At 56.2% G+C, this 19,279-nt stretch overlaps 1 protein-coding gene across 4 annotated transcripts in view; it reads right to left on the bottom strand.

The window, feature by feature from the left end:
- Window positions 1–16,888, bottom strand: part of TMEM106A (transmembrane protein 106A) — a 34,398-nt gene extending 17,510 nt beyond the window's left edge. Inside the window, exon 1 of one of the 4 annotated variants that reach the window (XM_056547514.1) lies at window positions 16,851–16,888. The gene's annotated coding sequence lies outside the window, so the exon portion shown is untranslated. Of the gene's footprint in view, window positions 1–16,182; window positions 16,329–16,426; window positions 16,583–16,850 lie in introns of those variants that run through there. The other 3 variants (XM_056547508.1, XM_056547511.1, XM_056547509.1) reach the window with 3 other exon arrangements.
- Window positions 16,889–19,279: the final 2,391 nt, after the last annotated feature.

The raw sequence follows: 19,279 nt of genomic DNA, 5'->3' as shown, positions 1-19,279 counted from the left end.
TATATATTAGTGCTGCATAGGCTGTTATTGGAGAATAATGTAGAAGTTCTTGTGCATGCCTTTTGCTTACCTCTTCCTGCTGATATGGCAGGCATAGGATAGGCTCAATTAGGTTTATAAATACACAATGATGTGCAGGGATGTGGAATTCCTATAGCACGACGTCAGGGACATGCAGTTCCGGGCGCCGGGCCGGTGAATTTTTCCGGCCCTTAGCCCCGCTTCGGGCAAGCAGGGCCGGACCTGACAAGCGCAGCGGCGCTCAGCAGTCTGTATGGAGTGGGCTCCTGACTCGTGCCCGCTCCGTACTCTGCAGCCCCCGGCTGTTCTCAGTAGCCGGGAGCCGCCGCTAATAGCCATTGCCGCGGCTGGCTATTAACCCTTTAGATCGCCGCTGTCAAAGCTGACAGCGGCATCTAAAGGGACATGTGAATGCTTTCTGGTGGGCTAGTGGGGGGGATGGCCCCCCCGCAGCGTGATCTCCGGGGGGGGGGCGCGATCCACTATAGAGATAGCCGGAGAGCTTACCTCTGTTCCCTGCTGTCCCGTGGCTCTGTCATTGATAAAGTCTGGCTGGACCAGGCTCTATCAATGGATCGCAGAGCACACCGATCAATGGAGTTCAATAGAACTCTATGGATCTGTATGATGAATCTAATCATTCCTCCTAAAAGTCTAATAAAGTGTAAAAAAATAAAAAATAAAAAAAGTTTTAATAAAAGTTTAAAAGACACACATTAACCCCTTCCACGTTAAAAGTTCAAATAAATCACCCCCTTTTCCTATATAAAAACATGAAAACATAATAAAAATAAACATATTTAGTATCGCTGCGTGCGTAATTATACGAACTGTTAAAATATAACGTTATGTATCCCATACGCTAAATGACGTAAATGTAAATAAAAATACCAAACCACAGAATTTTTATTTTTATAATATCCCTCCCTCCCCCCCCCCAAAAAAAAATAAAAAAAAAAAAAATTAAAAAGCAATTAAAAAGTCAGATCAATACCAAAATGGTACCGATACAAAAAACTGATTATGGCGCAAAAAATGAGCCCTCATACAGCCTGGTATGTGGAAAAAAAAAAAAGATACAGGGGTCAGAAATGGCATTTAAAATTTTTTGAAAAAGTTCAGAATTTTTTTTTAATCAGGCGGCCAAAATGTTATCTCAACCACAAGGTAAATGGTGTAGAAAAGAAAGCCACCAAATTTGCAAAATTATCTTTTACTACTTCAATTTCACGTCACCAATTATATATATAAATAAATATATATATATATATATATATATATATATATATATATGTATATATATATATTTATATATTTATTTTTGGTTCGGAGAATATGTTATTGAAAAATTAAAATGTATCATTATAGTAGGTAGTTATGGCTGTTATAGGGCGAGGAGGAAAAAAACAAGAGCGTAAAAGCGAAAATTGGTCCGGACAAAAGTAGATTTTGCTCCGTTTTAGTCCCGTGGAAAAGTAGTTTTTTATTAAATTTCCACACCCCTGATGTGGGTTCTCTAATGCAGTCTACATTTCCCAGGAATCCTTTAGCTGAGGGTCAGGCGTTTGATCACTCCAGCTGGTCATCTAATTAAAGGGGTACTTGGGTGCTCCAACGTTCTGAACATTTTATTTAAAACGCTCAGAGCCAGAGGCCGTGATAGTGATGTCACGACCCCTCGTGACGTCATGCCCCCTTCTATTCATGCCTATGGGAGAGGGCATGTTGTCATGACCACTGCCGCAGGAACCAAGCATTTGTTTAGAATGCCGGGTGCTGCGTGAGATCGCGGGGGGCCCCACGATCAATCAGACATCAGATCGATCAGACAGCTGTAGATTTTTAATACATTTTTTGTTATTTTTTCAAAGCAAACGTGGCATATTGTACTAATTCCCTAGTGGTAAATCTGCACCATTACTAACAATACACTAACAATAGATGATGGCGTCAGCTCATCTCCTTACCATCCAGCTCTACATAGGTCACAGAGTATGACCGCAAAACTGTCCCATAACAGTATGTACGTGATGGTCACAGCTCACCTCCTCCTCCTAAACAGGTCATAGAGCATGACCACAACAGTCTCACAAAGCAGTATATAGGTGATGGTCACAGCTCACCTCCTCCTCCTTATTGATGGTAACAGAGCATGACCACAATACCTCCTCATACAAGTATGTAAGGGATCATCACAGCTCATCCGCTCCTCCTCTCTGCACTTGTTACATTCCTACAACACTCTCCAAAAGAATGATATAAGTGATGGTCACAGCTCACTTCCTCTTTCTAAATATATATGTTTTAGTTTACCTCCTCCCCATCCCTCTTTACATAGGTCACAGAGCATGACAACAACACTCTTCCATACATGTAAATGATTGTCTCAGATCACCTCCTCCTCACATGTGCACTAGTTACAGAGCATTCCCATAGTAGTCTATAATTGATAGTCACAACTCACCACCTCCTCCTAAATAGGTCATAGAGCATGACCACAACAGTCTCACAAAGCAGTATATAGGTGATGGTCACAGCTCACCTTCTCCTCCTTATTGATGGTAACAGAGCATGACCACAATACCTCCTCATACAAGTATGTAAGGGATCATCACAGCTCATCCGCTCCTCCTCTCTGCACTTGTTACATTCCTACAACACTCTCCAAAAGAATGATATAAGTGATGGTCACAGCTCACTTCCTCTTTCTAAATATATATGTTTTAGTTTACCTCCTCCCTATCCCTCTTTACATAGGTCACAGAGCATGACAACAACACTCTTCCATACATGTAAATGATTGTCTCAGATCACCTCCTCCTCCCACGTGCACTAGTTACAGAGCATTCCCATAGTAGTCTATAATTGATAGTCACAACTCACCTCCTCCTCCTAAATAGGTCAGAGAGCATGACCACAACACTCTGACAAAGTATATAGGTGATGGTCACAGCTCACCTCCTTCCTTATACCTCTCTATATAGATCACAGAGCATGACCAGAACACCTCCCCATTCAAGTATGTAAGTGATGGTCACAGCTCACCTCCTCCTTCTAAATAAGTCACAGAGCATGACCACAACACTCACATAGAAAAATATATAGGTGATGGTCACAGCTCACCTCCTCCTCCTCATTCCTCTCTACATAGGTAACCAAGCATGACCAAATCATTTTTTTAAGACGGTACACAGGTTGGAGGGGTTCCGCATATTGCCTGTGTCCGGCGGGTGGGGGTCATGGCTCTGTACACAGGACCTGACAAGATGGTCTGTATACCTAAATGTAGTGTGCCTGCAGCTGTTGCAAAACTACAACTCCCAGCATGCCTGAACAGCCAAAGGTTATTTTTGAAAAAGAAAAAAAAGGAAGGAAAGAAAAAATGCCATAAAAACTGTAACCTGGGAGTAAAAAGTAAAGGCCCAGTTTATTTTTTCTGACATACAAAAAACCCCATAACACATTAGTTACATGGAATTCTAGCCACACAAAAAAAAGTAAAGAAAATAAAAATAAAGCACATTTGAAGACACACTATTTTGGGTAAAAGTCAAACACCACAAAAACATCATAGTGGAGGAAATAAATAATATTATTATTAGTATTATTAAGAGAAAAAAAAATTATATATATATATATATATTTTTTTAGGGAAAGAAAACCATTTTGTGCGGAAGCTATGTGTAAAGAAAGCCTTATAAGACAGGTGCCCTCTCATACAGCAGAGGGGGGGGGGAGGGGGGGGGGGCGGGGCGGGACTTGGGCCTGGATGGAACCGGGATATGGTCCTGGGCCCTCCAGGTGTTGCAAAACTAGTCCCAGCACGTGAAGGGTTCGTTCACATTGCCGTCAGGCTCCACCAGCAACTCCGGCATAATAACAGGAGTTTAGCAGAGAAAATAAATTATTGCAGACATATTTTTTTTTTTCCCCCCGTAAACTACCGAATCCTTCCGGGCCCCATTTAAGTGAACAGGAACCATCTGGACCTGCTGCTGTCAGTTGTGCTCCAACCCATTTTGGGCCAGTTTGACGCAAAAAAATAAATAGCCGAGAGGACCCAGAACGGGACGGAGAACAGCGGCAATGTGAACAGAGCCTAAAATCTATTCAATAGTATAAACATCACCGGCATGGGCAGGGAAGCACAGATGGTTAACGGCAGGGAGGCCCACTACACTAGGGGCAGGGAGGCCCACTACACTAGGGGCAGGGAGGCCCACTACACTAGGGGCAGGGAGGCCCACTACACTAGGGGCAGGGAGGCCCACTACACTAGGGGCAGGGAGGCCCACTACACTAGGGGCAGGGAGGCCCACTACACTAGGGGCAGGGAGGCCCACTACACTAGGGGCAGGGAGGCCCACTACACTAGGGGCAGGGAGGCCCACTACACTAGGGGCAGGGAGGCCCACTACACTAGGGGCAGGGAGGCCCACTACACTAGGGGCAGGGGGGTCCCACTACACTAGGGGCAGGGAAGCCCACTACACTAGGGGCAGGGGGTTCCTACTACACTAGGGGCAGGGAGGCCCACTACACTAGGGGCAGGGAGGCCCACTACACTAGGGGCAGGGAAGCCCACTACACTAGGGGCAGGGAGGCACAGATGGTTAGGGGCAGGGAGGCACACTACAATAGGGGCAGGGAAGCCCACTACACTAGGGGCAGGGAGGCCCACTACACTAGGGGCAGGGAGGCCCACTACACTAGGGGCAGGGAGGCCCACTACACTAGGGGCAGGGAAGCCCACTACACTAGGGGCAGGGAAGCCCACTACACTAGGGGCAGGGAAGCCCACTACACTAGGGGCAGGGAAGCCCACTACACTAGGGGCAGGGAAGCCCACTACACTAGGGGCAGGGAAGCCCACTACACTAGGGGCAGGGAGGCCCACTACACTAGGGGCAGGGAGGCCCACTACACTAGGGGCAGGGAAGCCCACTACACTAGGGGCAGGGAAGCCCACTACACTAGGGGCAGGGAAGCCCACTACACTAGGGGCAGGGAGGCACAGATGGTTAGGGGCAGGGAGGCACAGATGGTTAGGGGCAGGGAGGCACAGATGGTTAGGGGCAGGGAGGCACAGATGGTTAGGGGCAGGGAGGCACAGATGGTTAGGGGCAGGGAGGCACAGATGGTTAGGGACAGGGAGGCCCACTACACTAGGGGCAGGGAGGCCCACTACACTAGGGGCAGGGTGGCACAGATGGTTAGGGGCAGGGAGGCCCACTACACTAGGGGCAGGGAAGCCCACTACACTAGGGGCAGGGAGGCCCACTACACTAGGGGCAGGGAGGCCCACTACACTAGGGGCAGGGAGGCCCACTACACTAGGGGCAGGGAGGCCCACTACACTAGGGGCAGGGAGGCCCACTACACTAGGGGCAGGGAGGCCCACTACACTAGGGGCAGGGAGGCCCACTACACTAGGGGCAGGGAGGCCCACTACACTAGGGGCAGGGAGGCCCACTACACTAGGGGCAGGGAGGCCCACTACACTAGGGGCAGGGAGGCCCACTACACTAGGGGCAGGGAGGCCCACTACACTAGGGGCAGGGAGGCCCACTACACTAGGGGCAGGGAGGCCCACTACACTAGGGGCAGGGAGGCCCACTACACTAGGGGCAGGGAAGCCCACTACACTAGGGGCAGGGAGGCCCACTACACTAGGGGCAGGGAGGCCCACTACACTAGGGGCAGGGAGGCCCACTACACTAGGGGCAGGGAGGCCCACTACACTAGGGGCAGGGAAGCCCACTACACTAGGGGCAGGGAAGCCCACTACACTAGGGGCAGGGAAGCCCACTACACTAGGGGCAGGGAAGCCCACTACACTAGGGGCAGGGAAGCCCACTACACTAGGGGCAGGGAAGCCCACTACACTAGGGGCAGGGAAGCCCACTACACTAGGGGCAGGGAAGCCCACTACACTAGGGGCAGGGAAGCACAGATGGTTAACGGCAGGGAGGCCCACTACACTAGGGGCAGGGAGGCCCACTACACTAGGGGCAGGGAGGCCCACTACACTAGGGGCAGGGAGGCCCACTACACTAGGGGCAGGGAGGCCCACTACACTAGGGGCAGGGAGGCCCACTACACTAGGGGCAGGGAGGCCCACTACACTAGGGGCAGGGAGGCCCACTACACTAGGGGCAGGGAGGCCCACTACACTAGGGGCAGGGAGGCCCACTACACTAGGGGCAGGGAGGCCCACTACACTAGGGGCAGGGAGGCCCACTACACTAGGGGCAGGGGGGTCCCACTACACTAGGGGCAGGGAAGCCCACTACACTAGGGGCAGGGGGTTCCTACTACACTAGGGGCAGGGAGGCCCACTACACTAGGGGCAGGGAGGCCCACTACACTAGGGGCAGGGAAGCCCACTACACTAGGGGCAGGGAGGCACAGATGGTTAGGGGCAGGGAGGCACACTACAATAGGGGCAGGGAAGCCCACTACACTAGGGGCAGGGAGGCCCACTACACTAGGGGCAGGGAGGCCCACTACACTAGGGGCAGGGAGGCCCACTACACTAGGGGCAGGGAAGCCCACTACACTAGAAGCAGGGAAGCCCACTACACTAGGGGCAGGGAAGCCCACTACACTAGGGGCATGGAAGCCCACTACACTAGGGGCAGGGAAGCCCACTACACTAGGGGCAGGGAAGCCCACTACACTAGGGGCAGGGAGGCCCACTACACTAGGGGCAGGGAGGCCCACTACACTAGGGGCAGGGAAGCCCACTACACTAGGGGCAGGGAGGCCCACTACACTAGGGGCAGGGAGGCCCACTACACTAGGGGCAGGGAGGCCCACTACACTAGGGGCAGGGAGGCCCACTACACTAGGGGCAGGGAGGCCCACTACACTAGGGGCAGGGAGGCCCACTACACTAGGGGCAGGGAGGCCCACTACACTAGGGGCAGGGAGGCCCACTACACTAGGGGCAGGGAGGCCCACTACACTAGGGGCAGGGAAGCCCACTACACTAGGGGCAGGGAAGCCCACTACACTAGGGGCAGGGAGGCCACTACACTAGGGGCAGGGAAGCCCACTACACTAGGGGCAGGGAAGCCCACTACACTAGGGGCAGGGAAGCACAGATGGTTAACGGCAGGGAGGCCCACTACACTAGGGGCAGGGAGGCCCACTACACTAGGGGCAGGGAGGCCCACTACACTAGGGGCAGGGAGGCCCACTACACTAGGGGCAGGGAGGCCCACTACACTAGGGGCAGGGAGGCCCACTACACTAGGGGCAGGGAGGCCCACTACACTAGGGGCAGGGAGGCCCACTACACTAGGGGCAGGGAGGCCCACTACACTAGGGGCAGGGAGGCCCACTACACTAGGGGCAGGGAGGCCCACTACACTAGGGGCAGGGAGGCCCACTACACTAGGGGCAGGGAGGCCCACTACACTAGGGGCAGGGGGGTCCCACTACACTAGGGGCAGGGAAGCCCACTACACTAGGGGCAGGGGGTTCCTACTACACTAGGGGCAGGGAAGCCCACTACACTAGGGGCAGGGAGGCACACTACACTAGGGGCAGGGAGGCCCACTACACTAGGGGCAGGGAAGCCCACTACACTAGGGGCAGGGGGTTCCTACTACACTAGGGGCAGGGAAGCCCACTACACTAGGGGCAGGGAGGCCCACTACACTAGGGGCAGGGAGGCCCACTACACTAGGGGCAGGGAAGCCCACTACACTAGGGGCAGGGAAGCCCACTACACTAGGGGCAGGGAGGCACAGATGGTTAGGGGCAGGGAGGCACACTACAATAGGGGCAGGGAAGCCCACTACACTAGGGGCAGGGAGGCCCACTACACTAGGGGCAGGGAGGCCCACTACACTAGGGGCAGGGAGGCCCACTACACTAGGGGCAGGGAGGCCCACTACACTAGGGGCAGGGAGGCCCACTACACTAGGGGCAGGGAGGCCCACTACACTAGGGGCAGGGAGGCCCACTACACTAGGGGCAGGGAAGCCCACTACACTAGGGGCAGGGAAGCCCACTACACTAGGGGCAGGGAAGCCCACTACACTAGGGGCAGGGAGGCCCACTACACTAGGGGCAGGGAGGCCCACTACACTAGGGGCAGGGAGGCCCACTACACTAGGGGCAGGGAGGCCCACTACACTAGGGGCAGGGAGGCCCACTACACTAGGGGCAGGGAGGCCCACTACACTAGGGGCAGGGAGGCCCACTACACTAGGGGCAGGGAGGCCCACTACACTAGGGGCAGGGAGGCCCACTACACTAGGGGCAGGGAGGCCCACTACACTAGGGGCAGGGAGGCCCACTACACTAGGGGCAGGGAGGCCCACTACACTAGGGGCAGGGAGGCCCACTACACTAGGGGCAGGGGGGTCCCACTACACTAGGGGCAGGGAAGCCCACTACACTAGGGGCAGGGGGTTCCTACTACACTAGGGGCAGGGAAGCCCACTACACTAGGGGCAGGGAGGCACACTACACTAGGGGCAGGGAGGCCCACTACACTAGGGGCAGGGAAGCCCACTACACTAGGGGCAGGGGGTTCCTACTACACTAGGGGCAGGGAAGCCCACTACACTAGGGGCAGGGAGGCCCACTACACTAGGGGCAGGGAGGCCCACTACACTAGGGGCAGGGAAGCCCACTACACTAGGGGCAGGGAAGCCCACTACACTAGGGGCAGGGAGGCACAGATGGTTAGGGGCAGGGAGGCACACTACAATAGGGGCAGGGAAGCCCACTACACTAGGGGCAGGGAGGCCCACTACACTAGGGGCAGGGAGGCCCACTACACTAGGGGCAGGGAGGCCCACTACACTAGGGGCAGGGAGGCCCACTACACTAGGGGCAGGGAGGCCCACTACACTAGGGGCAGGGAGGCCCACTACACTAGGGGCAGGGAGGCCCACTACACTAGGGGCAGGGAAGCCCACTACACTAGGGGCAGGGAAGCCCACTACACTAGGGGCAGGGAAGCCCACTACACTAGGGGCAGGGAGGCCCACTACACTAGGGGCAGGGAGGCCCACTACACTAGGGGCAGGGAAGCCCACTACACTAGGGGCAGGGAAGCCCACTACACTAGGGGCAGGGAAGCCCACTACACTAGGGGCAGGGAGGCACAGATGGTTAGGGGCAGGGAGGCACAGATGGTTAGGGGCAGGGAGGCACAGATGGTTAGGGGCAGGGAGGCACAGATGGTTAGGGGCAGGGAGGCACAGATGGTTAGGGGCAGGGAGGCCCACTACACTAGGGGCAGGGAGGCCCACTACACTAGGGGCAGGGTGGCACAGATGGTTAGGGGCAGGGAGGCACAGATGGTTAGGGGCAGGGAGGCCCACTACACTAGGGGCAGGGAAGCCCACTACACTAGGGGCAGGGGGTTCCTACTACACTAGGGGCAGGGAAGCCCACTACACTAGGGGCAGGGAGGCCCACTACACTAGGGGCAGGGAGGCCCACTACACTAGGGGCAGGGAGGCCCACTACAATAGGGGCAGGGAGGCCCACTACAATAGGGGCAGGGAGGCCCACTACACTAGGGGCAGGGAGGCCCATTACACTAGGGGCAGGGAGGCCCACTACACTAGGGGCAGGGAGGCCCACTACACTAGGGGCAGGGAGGCCCACTACACTAGGGGCAGGGAGGCCCACTACACTAGGGGCAGGGAGGCCCACTACACTAGGGGCAGGGAGGCCCACTACACTAGGGGCAGGGAGGCCCACTACACTAGGGGCAGGGAGGCCCACTACACTAGGGGCAGGGAAGCCCACTACACTAGGGGCAGGGAAGCCCACTACACTAGGGGCAGGGAAGCCCACTACACTAGGGGCAGGGAGGCCCACTACACTAGGGGCAGGGAGGCCCACTACACTAGGGGCAGGGTGGCCCACTACACTAGGGGCAGGGAAGCCCACTACACTAGGGGCAGGGAAGCCCACTACACTAGGGGCAGGGAAGCCCACTACACTAGGGGCAGGGAGGCACAGATGGTTAGGGGCAGGGAGGCACAGATGGTTAGGGGCAGGGAGGCACAGATGGTTAGGGGCAGGGAGGCACAGATGGTTAGGGGCAGGGAGGCACAGATGGTTAGGGGCAGGGAGGCCCACTACACTAGGGGCAGGGAGGCCCACTACACTAGGGGCAGGGTGGCACAGATGGTTAGGGGCAGGGAGGCACAGATGGTTAGGGGCAGGGAGGCCCACTACACTAGGGGCAGGGAAGCCCACTACACTAGGGGCAGGGAGGCACAGATGGTTAGGGGCAGGGAGGCACACTACAATAGGGGCAGGGAAGCCCACTACACTAGGGGCAGGGAGGCCCACTACACTAGGGGCAGGGAGGCCCACTACACTAGGGGCAGGGAGGCCCACTACACTAGGGGCAGGGAAGCCCACTACACTAGGGGCAGGGAAGCCCACTACACTAGGGGCAGGGAAGCCCACTACACTAGGGGCAGGGAAGCCCACTACACTAGGGGCAGGGAAGCCCACTACACTAGGGGCAGGGAAGCCCACTACACTAGGGGCAGGGAGGCCCACTACACTAGGGGCAGGGAGGCCCACTACACTAGGGGCAGGGAAGCCCACTACACTAGGGGCAGGGAAGCCCACTACACTAGGGGCAGGGAAGCCCACTACACTAGGGGCAGGGAGGCACAGATGGTTAGGGGCAGGGAGGCACAGATGGTTAGGGGCAGGGAGGCACAGATGGTTAGGGGCAGGGAGGCACAGATGGTTAGGGGCAGGGAGGCACAGATGGTTAGGGGCAGGGAGGCCCACTACACTAGGGGCAGGGAGGCCCACTACACTAGGGGCAGGGTGGCACAGATGGTTAGGGGCAGGGAGGCCCACTACACTAGGGGCAGGGAAGCCCACTACACTAGGGGCAGGGAGGCCCACTACACTAGGGGCAGGGAGGCCCACTACACTAGGGGCAGGGAGGCCCACTACACTAGGGGCAGGGAGGCCCACTACACTAGGGGCAGGGAGGCCCACTACACTAGGGGCAGGGAGGCCCACTACACTAGGGGCAGGGAGGCCCACTACACTAGGGGCAGGGAGGCCCACTACACTAGGGGCAGGGAGGCCCACTACACTAGGGGCAGGGAGGCCCACTACACTAGGGGCAGGGAGGCCCACTACACTAGGGGCAGGGAGACCCACTACACTAGGGGCAGGGAGGCCCACTACACTAGGGGCAGGGAGGCCCACTACACTAGGGGCAGGGAAGCCCACTACACTAGGGGCAGGGAAGCCCACTACACTAGGGGCAGGGAAGCCCACTACACTAGGGGCAGGGAAGCCCACTACACTAGGGGCAGGGAAGCCCACTACACTAGGGGCAGGGAAGCCCACTACACTAGGGGCAGGGAAGCCCACTACACTAGGGGCAGGGAAGCACAGATGGTTAACGGCAGGGAGGCCCACTACACTAGGGGCAGGGAGGCCCACTACACTAGGGGCAGGGAGGCCCACTACACTAGGGGCAGGGAGGCCCACTACACTAGGGGCAGGGAGGCCCACTACACTAGGGGCAGGGAGGCCCACTACACTAGGGGCAGGGAGGCCCACTACACTAGGGGCAGGGAGGCCCACTACACTAGGGGCAGGGAGGCCCACTACACTAGGGGCAGGGAGGCCCACTACACTAGGGGCAGGGAGGCCCACTACACTAGGGGCAGGGAGGCCCACTACACTAGGGGCAGGGAGGCCCACTACACTAGGGGCAGGGAGGCCCACTACACTAGGGGCAGGGAGGCCCACTACACTAGGGGCAGGGAGGCCCACTACACTAGGGGCAGGGAGGCCCACTACACTAGGGGCAGGGAGGCCCACTACACTAGGGGCAGGGGGGTCCCACTACACTAGGGGCAGGGAAGCCCACTACACTAGGGGCAGGGGGTTCCTACTACACTAGGGGCAGGGAAGCCCACTACACTAGGGGCAGGGAGGCACACTACACTAGGGGCAGGGAGGCCCACTACACTAGGGGCAGGGAAGCCCACTACACTAGGGGCAGGGGGTTCCTACTACACTAGGGGCAGGGAAGCCCACTACACTAGGGGCAGGGAGGCCCACTACACTAGGGGCAGGGAGGCCCACTACACTAGGGGCAGGGAAGCCCACTACACTAGGGGCAGGGAAGCCCACTACACTAGGGGCAGGGAGGCACAGATGGTTAGGGGCAGGGAGGCACACTACAATAGGGGCAGGGAAGCCCACTACACTAGGGGCAGGGAGGCCCACTACACTAGGGGCAGGGAGGCCCACTACACTAGGGGCAGGGAGGCCCACTACACTAGGGGCAGGGAGGCCCACTACACTAGGGGCAGGGAGGCCCACTACACTAGGGGCAGGGAGGCCCACTACACTAGGGGCAGGGAGGCCCACTACACTAGGGGCAGGGAAGCCCACTACACTAGGGGCAGGGAAGCCCACTACACTAGGGGCAGGGAAGCCCACTACACTAGGGGCAGGGAGGCCCACTACACTAGGGGCAGGGAGGCCCACTACACTAGGGGCAGGGAGGCCCACTACACTAGGGGCAGGGAGGCCCACTACACTAGGGGCAGGGAGGCCCACTACACTAGGGGCAGGGAGGCCCACTACACTAGGGGCAGGGAGGCCCACTACACTAGGGGCAGGGAGGCCCACTACACTAGGGGCAGGGAGGCCCACTACACTAGGGGCAGGGAGGCCCACTACACTAGGGGCAGGGAGGCCCACTACACTAGGGGCAGGGAGGCCCACTACACTAGGGGCAGGGGGGTCCCACTACACTAGGGGCAGGGAAGCCCACTACACTAGGGGCAGGGGGTTCCTACTACACTAGGGGCAGGGAAGCCCACTACACTAGGGGCAGGGAGGCACACTACACTAGGGGCAGGGAGGCCCACTACACTAGGGGCAGGGAAGCCCACTACACTAGGGGCAGGGGGTTCCTACTACACTAGGGGCAGGGAAGCCCACTACACTAGGGGCAGGGAGGCCCACTACACTAGGGGCAGGGAGGCCCACTACACTAGGGGCAGGGAAGCCCACTACACTAGGGGCAGGGAAGCCCACTACACTAGGGGCAGGGAGGCACAGATGGTTAGGGGCAGGGAGGCACACTACAATAGGGGCAGGGAAGCCCACTACACTAGGGGCAGGGAGGCCCACTACACTAGGGGCAGGGAGGCCCACTACACTAGGGGCAGGGAGGCCCACTACACTAGGGGCAGGGAGGCCCACTACACTAGGGGCAGGGAGGCCCACTACACTAGGGGCAGGGAGGCCCACTACACTAGGGGCAGGGAAGCCCACTACACTAGGGGCAGGGAAGCCCACTACACTAGGGGCAGGGAAGCCCACTACACTAGGGGCAGGGAAGCCCACTACACTAGGGGCAGGGAGGCCCACTACACTAGGGGCAGGGAGGCCCACTACACTAGGGGCAGGGAAGCCCACTACACTAGGGGCAGGGAAGCCCACTACACTAGGGGCAGGGAAGCCCACTACACTAGGGGCAGGGAAGCCCACTACACTAGGGGCAGGGAGGCACAGATGGTTAGGGGCAGGGAGGCACAGATGGTTAGGGGCAGGGAGGCACAGATGGTTAGGGGCAGGGAGGCACAGATGGTTAGGGGCAGGGAGGCACAGATGGTTAGGGGCAGGGAGGCCCACTACACTAGGGGCAGGGAGGCCCACTACACTAGGGGCAGGGTGGCACAGATGGTTAGGGGCAGGGAGGCACAGATGGTTAGGGGCAGGGAGGCCCACTACACTAGGGGCAGGGAAGCCCACTACACTAGGGGCAGGGGGTTCCTACTACACTAGGGGCAGGGAAGCCCACTACACTAGGGGCAGGGAGGCCCACTACACTAGGGGCAGGGAGGCCCACTACACTAGGGGCAGGGAGGCCCACTACACTAGGGGCAGGGAGGCCCACTACACTAGGGGCAGGGAGGCCCACTACACTAGGGGCAGGGAGGCCCACTACACTAGGGGCAGGGAGGCCCACTACACTAGGGGCAGGGAGGCCCACTACACTAGGGGCAGGGAGGCCCACTACACTAGGGGCAGGGAGGCCCACTACACTAGGGGCAGGGAGGCCCACTACACTAGGGGCAGGGAGGCCCACTACACTAGGGGCAGGGAGGCCCACTACACTAGGGGCAGGGAAGCCCACTACACTAGGGGCAGGGAAGCCCACTACACTAGGGGCAGGGAAGCCCACTACACTAGGGGCAGGGAAGCCCACTACACTAGGGGCAGGGAGGCCCACTACACTAGGGGCAGGGTGGCCCACTACACTAGGGGCAGGGAAGCCCACTACACTAGGGGCAGGGAAGCCCACTACACTAGGGGCAGGGAAGCCCACTACACTAGGGGCAGGGAGGCACAGATGGTTAGGGGCAGGGAGGCACAGATGGTTAGGGGCAGGGAGGCACAGATGGTTAGGGGCAGGGAGGCACAGATGGTTAGGGGCAGGGAGGCACAGATGGTTAGGGGCAGGGAGGCCCACTACACTAGGGGCAGGGAGGCCCACTACACTAGGGGCAGGGTGGCACAGATGGTTAGGGGCAGGGAGGCACAGATGGTTAGGGGCAGGGAGGCCCACTACACTAGGGGCAGGGAAGCCCACTACACTAGGGGCAGGGGGTTCCTACTACACTAGGGGCAGGGAAGCCCACTACACTAGGGGCAGGGAGGCCCACTACACTAGGGGCAGGGAGGCCCACTACACTAGGGGCAGGGAGGCCCACTACACTAGGGGCAGGGAGGCCCACTACACTAGGGGCAGGGAGGCCCACTACACTAGGGGCAGGGAGGCCCACTACACTAGGGGCAGGGAGGCCCACTACACTAGGGGCAGGGAGGCCCACTACACTAGGGGCAGGGAGGCCCACTACACTAGGGGCAGGGAGGCCCACTACACTAGGGGCAGGGAGGCCCACTACACTAGGGGCAGGGAGGCCCACTACACTAGGGGCAGGGAGGCCCACTACACTAGGGGCAGGGAAGCCCACTACACTAGGGGCAGGGAAGCCCACTACACTAGGGGCAGGGAAGCCCACTACACTAGGGGCAGGGAAGCCCACTACACTAGGGGCAGGGAAGCCCACTACACTAGGGGCAGGGAAGCCCACTACACTAGGGGCAGGGTGGCCCACTACACTAGGGGCAGGGTGGCCCACTACACTAGGGGCAGGGAAGCCCACTACACTAGGGGCAGGGAGGCCCACTACACTAGGGGCAGGGTGGCACAGATGGTTAGGAGGCAGGGTGGCACAGATGGTTAGGAGGCAGGGTGGCTCAGATGGTTAGGAGGCAGGGTGGCACAGATGGTTAGGAGGCAGGGTGGCTCAGATGGTTAGGAGGCAGGGTGGCACAGATGGTTAGGAGGCAGGGTGGCACAGATGGTTAGGAGGCAGGGTGGCACAGATGGTTAGGAGGCAGGGTGGCTCAGATGGTTAGGAGGCAGGGTGGCACAGATGGTTAGGAGGCAGGGTGGCACAGATGGTTAGGAGGCAGGGTGGCACAGATGGTTAGGAGGCAGGGTGGCACAGATGGTTAGGAGGCAGGGTGGCACAGATGGTTAGGAGGCAGGGTGGCACAGATGGGTAGGAGGCAGGGTGGCACAGATGGTTAGGAGGCAGGGTGGCATAGATGATTTGGAGGCAGGGTGGCACAGATGATTTGGAGGCAGGGTGACACAGATGGTTAGGAGGCAGGGTGGCACAGATGGTTAGGAGGCAGGGTGACACAGATGGGTAGGAGGCAGGGTGGCACAGATGATTAGGAGGCAGGGTGGCACAGATGGGTAGGAGGCAGGGTGGCACAGATGATTAGGAGGCAGGGTGGCACAGATGGTTAGGAGGCAGGGTGGCACAGATGATTAGGAGGCAGGGTGGCACAGATGGTTAGGAGGCAGGGTGGCACAGATGGTTAGGAGGCAGGGTGGCACAGATGGTTAGGAGGCAGGGTGACACAGATGGGTAGGAGGCAGGGTGGCACACTACACTAGAGGTATTGGCTCAAATGGTAAAGGGCAGGGGGAACCCACCACACTAGTTAAACATTATATTCACTTCTTGTAACATGTTGTATTGTTGTGTAATATTAACATTAATCTATTACACACAAATAACTGCAATAAAATAATAAACCAACCTACAGGTGTGAACGGCGCCTGATCTCCTTCCTCCTCTGCACGTCTTCCTAATAATCTCCGCCATGTAACATCACGTGATACAATGTAATGGAAAGTGACACCAGACACGTGACCTGCACTAAAGTATCACAAAACTTCTCTACCCCCAAAACTTTCCTCTACACCCCCCTAATATAGAGGAGGGCGGGCACAGGTAACTGTATGGGGGAGTACAGCCTCCCCCCTGCTGTATAGTCTATATACCTGCACAGATCAGCCCAGCGCGTCTGCTGCCATTAGCGCCTGTTCACACCTCTCAGTGTACGGACACGGCTGAATACGGCGGCACACGGCGTAGTCACCGGAGCTGACAGAAATCCGGTAAGAACACGCCCCCTGAGGGGAGGAGCCTGTCTATGGGGAAGTAGAGGGAGGATAGGACTCCTATATAGATTACATAACCCAATTAGGGTGCAAAACTACAACTCCCAGCATGCCCGGACAGCCGAAGGCTGTCCGGGCATGCTGGGAGTTGTAATTTTGCAACAGCTGGAGGCACCCTAGTCGGGAAACACTAACATAGCCAGCCGCCTGAGCATGCTGGGAGTTGTAGTTTTGTTAAATTAAAGATTGTCAGTGAATGAGAAAAAAAATTAATAAAAAAAAAAAAAAAAAAAACAGCGCCAACCTTTGCCCCTCAGGTTGGGCTCCATTCACGTCGACGGGACTGAACTGCAATACCACACACAACCTGAGGGACAAGGGGTGGCGCTGTTTCATTCTTTCTTTCTTTCTTTTTTTTTTTTTTAAAGCAATACAGCACTTACCGACTGGATATTAAAGGGGGTCATCCAGAGGATTGCTATCATATTTAACTCTTTAACCCCTTGAGGACACAGGTAATTTTTTTCCCCACTCACAGACCCATATGAGGTCTTGTTTTTATTTTTAATTTATTTTTATTTTGTACTTTGTAAAGACTCCTTTCGTTTTACCATAGAAAAAAAAACAAATATATATATATATATATATATATATATATATATATATATATATATATATAAATTTGTGGAGATAAAAACTACATTTTGCTACTTTTATGATATATTTTAGATAAAACGGAAAAAATAAGCGGCTTTATGTGGGCTAATATTTTTTTTTTTGCACCGCGGTACAACTTTTGCATATACTTTTTGATCACTTTTTATTCCTTTTATTTTTTTTTAAATATGATCCAAAATCAGCAATTTTGCCATCTGTAATTTTTTTTCTTTTGTGTTTACGCTGTTGACCGTGCTGGATCAGCAATGTAGAGTAACGTAACAGTTCGGACAATTCTGCAAGTATTTATTTTATTTTATTTTTTATGTTTATTTAACAAAAATAGGAAAAAGGGGTGATTTAAAAAAAAAAAATATATAAATAAATAAATATATATATATATATATATATATATATATTAATTATTTTTTTGCCTTCCCTAGGCCCTTAAAGGGGTACTCCCGTGGAAACCTTTTTTTTTTTTTTTTTTTTAAATCAACTGGTGCCTGAAAGTTAAACAGATTTGTAAATCACTTCTATTAAAAAATCTTAATCCTTCCAGTACTTTTTAGCGGCTGTATACTAAAGAGAAATCCGAAAAAGAAATGCATTTCCACTGATGTCATGACCACAGTGCTCTCTGCTGACATATCTGTCCATTTTAGGAACTGTCCAGAGCAGCATATGTTTGCTATGGGGGGATTTTTTTCCTGCTCTGGACAGTTCCTAAAATGGACAGCAGAGGTCAGCAGAGAGCACTGTGGTCATGACATCTGTCACGATGCCGGCTGGCAGGAGGTGGATCCTCTGTGCCAGAGAGGGATTGGCGTGGACCGTGCTAGTGGACCGGTTCTAAGTCACTACTGGTTTTCACCAGAGCCCGCCGCAAAGCGGGATGGTCTTGCTGCGGCGGTAGTGACCAGGTCGTATCCACTAGCAACGGCTCAACCTCTCTGACTGCTGAAGATAGGCGCGGTACAAGGGAGTAGACAGAAGCAAGGTCGGACGTAGCAGAAGGTCGGGGCAGGCAGCAAGGATCGTAGTCAGGGGCAACGGCAGGAGGTCTGGAACACAGGCTAGGAACACACAAGGGAACGCTTTCACTGGCACGATGGCAACAAGATCCGGCGAGGGAGTGCAGGGGAAGTGAGGTATAAATAGGGAGTGCACAGGTGAACACACTAATTGGAACCACTGCGCCAATCAGCGGCGCAGTGGCCCTTTAAATCGCAGAGACCCGGCGCGCGCGCGCCCTAGGGAGCGGGGCCGCGCGCGCCGGGACAGGACAGACGGAGAGCGAGTCAGGTACGGGAGCCGGGATGCGCATCGCGAGCGGGCGCCACCCGCATCGCGAATCGCATCCCGGCTGGAGACGGTATCGCAGCGCACCGGGTCAGTGGAGCTGCCCGGAGCGCTGCGGTAGCGAGAGTGAAGCGAGCGCTCCGGGGAGGAGCGGGGACCCGGAGCGCTCGGCGTAACAGTACCCCCCCCCCCTTGGGTCTCCCCCTCTTCTTGGAGCCTGAGAACCTGAGGAGCAGACTTTTGTCTAGGATATTGTCCTCAGGTTCCCAGGATCTCTCTTCAGGACCACAACCCTCCCAATCGACCAGAAAAAAGGTTTTTCCTCTGACCGTCTTGGAGGCCAGTATCTCTTTAACGGAGAAGATGTCAGAAGAACCGGAAACAGGAGTGGGAGAAACAAGTTTGGGAGAGAAACGGTTGATGATGAGTGGTTTAAGGAGAGAAACGTGAAAGGCATTAGGAATACGGAGAGAAGGAGGAAGAAGAAGTTTATAAGAGACAGGATTAATCTGGCACAAGATTTTGAAAGGACCAAGATAGCGTGGTCCCAATTTGTAGCTAGGGACACGGAAGCGGACATATTTAGCGGAGAGCCATACCTTGTCTCCAGGAGAAAAAATGGGGGGAGCTCTTCTTTTTCTATCAGCAAACTTCTTCATGCGTGATGAAGCCTGTAAGAGAGAATTTTGAGTCTCTTTCCATATGGTGGAAAGATCACGAGATATTTCATCCACAGCGGGCAAACCAGAGGGCAAGGGAGTAGGGAGGGGGGGA

Source organism: Hyla sarda, chromosome 12, assembly GCF_029499605.1.
Source record: "Hyla sarda isolate aHylSar1 chromosome 12, aHylSar1.hap1, whole genome shotgun sequence".
NCBI lineage: Eukaryota > Metazoa > Chordata > Amphibia > Anura > Hylidae > Hyla > Hyla sarda.
Note: the sequence above shows the minus strand (reverse complement) of the source record. Positions and strands in the feature narration are given on the sequence as shown.